Raw genomic sequence first — 2846 nt, 5'->3', positions numbered from 1 at the left:
CTCCAGCGAGTGCTACAGTGTATTTTTGACTACCCGTGAGCCCCTGCCAACATTAACATGGTGTTTTGACAGACTACTGTCAGCCAAAACCAACTAACCATGATCTCCAAACCATATAGTCTGGCTTATTTCATGCACACCGCACATTTGCTCGGTTGGAGCGCACCATTCCCCGGTCCTCTTTGATACCTGATCCGGAGACGAGGAGGTTCATGAAGTGACCCCTCAAATGCAGTCCGACTGAGACACCTAACACTCAAGTCCCTAATCCGGCGTGTCTTCTTGGCGGGGAGAGGGAGGGGTGACGGAGGCGGTTGTGATCCAAAAAGATGGTTTGATGACCTTCGTATCTCTACAGAGTAAATCACAAAACGTGCTCATTTTTGAGAGCAGAACTTTATAAAAACAGACCTGGTGTTGATAGAATTTGGTTTCTAGGGACCAAATTTAACCTTTAACAGCATTAAGTGAACATTAGGAGAAAGTAAATTGAATAAAAAGTCTGATTTTGGTTGGAAAAACACAAGGAGAAAACATTACGAGTGTTTGATTTGATTTATTCCCTATTTTATTGAAAAAACAGATGGGAAAAAGCTGAATTTAGCAAAAGTACTTATTATTATATTTAAAAAGAGCATAAAAATAACAGTTACTGAATCCTTTTTACTGAAAGCATCCTTTTTTCTTTCATTAACCAATTTCTGCTCTGCTGATTGTACATTTTTACTCATCTTTTCCAACACTAAAACAATAATTTAGTATTCAAGATTAAAAATTGTTGGATGAATCGACTCCTTTCACTGTGCAGCACTGTTCCTTTTTCCTTTGAATTTTTGCTCTTTTTAGGGTAGAAAAACTTCCTCCTTTTGCAGAACTTTCCCTAAAAGTTTTTTTTGCTAAAATTACATTTTCTTTGTACGTTGAGCAAGACTAAGAATTCACACATTTGATAGCAGCTAAAGGAGATGGTTTGGATCAGCCATGGTCCTGGTTCTTTGAACTGGACCATCACATTATCTGTGGAACGTCTTCAAAAGACAATAAATCCGCAGTGATCCCAATAATCAGAGTTTTTGAGGAGTCAGAACTGAATTTAAGATCAAATTGCAGTAAAAACTGGGAAGAAAGTCGAATTTAAAAGAAAAACTAAAATCATATAAACAAAAAAGGCAAAAATGAGAAAAAGCAAATTTAAAGTTCTGTAAACGCATGAAGGATTGGCATTACAGAAATGTCAGGGTTGCATTGTTTCAGATGGGAAGTGCAGCTGCAAACAGAGAAGTGGCTCAGTGTGGGTGGTGGATATCTGGTTGCTGCGGCAGTGTGTTTATGTGTGCTGGGGTTAGGGCCACGTGCACAGCGTAGGCACACACACACACACCGCGACACACACACACAAAAAAACCCACAGAGGCTCTATTGATTCCGACTAATCAAGGCAGCAGCGTTTGGGGTGGTGCTGCACTTGCATGTGTGTGAAGTCAACACATTCCCAGCATTCCTGCACTTCCCAAAGAGACATGAAATATTAACCAGGGCATGGAGCTGCAAGCAAGGCCTCACTGCTGGGGTCCTCCTGCTCCTCCTCTATAGTCTGGCTCCTGAGCAGGTTTCCAGGTGATTGAATCCATGACATTTTACTTGATAGCATCTGTGGAGCAGATTCAAGGAGTACACTCCCTGATGATGCACATATTCCTCTTTTAATGCTGCATTTCTCAGTGAAATTGTCAGATTATGACTCCCTTGAAACAAGACTTGTGCAACCGATTAGGAAACAGCACATGCAATGGAAAAAAAAAATGAAAACGCATCACTTTGGACAATGATCATGTCCACGTTGTGAAATCCACCTCTGTTACCAGAAACTACAAGGGCAGGCAGAGTTCACCGAGGAATAAGGGAGTGCGGACGGAGCGCCCATCTCCCCCACCTCTGAGAAACCTGGTCTTAAAGCAAGGCAGAGGACGACAACAGCACCGTTGCTATGGAAACTCTGTTTGCATTTCCCAGTGAGGATGTCTGGCTGTCAGCTGGAATTCAGACAGTCAATTCAATGCAAGGACTGCTTCTGGAAAAGCGATTGTCTACATGGGGCAGACTATTCAAAGGTGAATTTCCGTTTAAGTGGAAAGGCAGACAAAAAAAATAAAAAGAGCTGTGGTCACCGGGGTGGGTCTTACCAGCCCCACTAAGAAAGAACCCTTGTAACCTCACGGCTCTTTTGCTTTCATTTTATTTAGGCTCATGAAAATGACAGGCCTTCAAATGGGACAGTTCGAGCAGCCGTTTTCCATGCCAATCAAAATTAGGCGTGTGGTTGGAGAGCGCCGCTTTGTGCCGGTCACAGGGCGGTATTCAGGTCTGCCTGCAGTCCGCTCGCTCACACCGGCCCGCTGGGCAGAAACAAAGAGGCCTTTCACATTGACCTTGACACACGGCCACGGCGTCACCACAGGAACCGACGCAGAGGAATCCACACCGACTCTCCGATGTCAATCTCTGTACCTCTAGCAGACAGGCTCAGCTCAAGGGGTAGGCGAGGCGGCTAATGCACATCATATGTGCTTTTATTTGAGAGCCGAGGAAATGAATCCTGACCTGAAACCACCCTCCATGTCTCTTCTGTGTCAAAATACATTTTAAGAGTTTATTTCATTAATACAAATGATGTTAGGCAAAGAAATAAAAGCTTTTATTTTTCAGGATAGAACACTTTTTTCACTTTTTTGGTTTGTTTTTTTTAACAATTGTGCAGCCCGAGAACAAAAACCAGGCGTTGAATTGAAAATATTATTTTTTAACAAAATAAGAGTCTTTCACTTTATGTACAACTTTTAGAAACA

The sequence above is a fragment of the Oryzias melastigma genome, linkage group LG8, assembly GCF_002922805.2.
Source record: "Oryzias melastigma strain HK-1 linkage group LG8, ASM292280v2, whole genome shotgun sequence".
Lineage (NCBI taxonomy): Eukaryota > Metazoa > Chordata > Actinopteri > Beloniformes > Adrianichthyidae > Oryzias > Oryzias melastigma.
The sequence above is the reverse complement of the archived record's forward strand: the minus strand, read 5'-3'. Positions refer to the sequence as shown.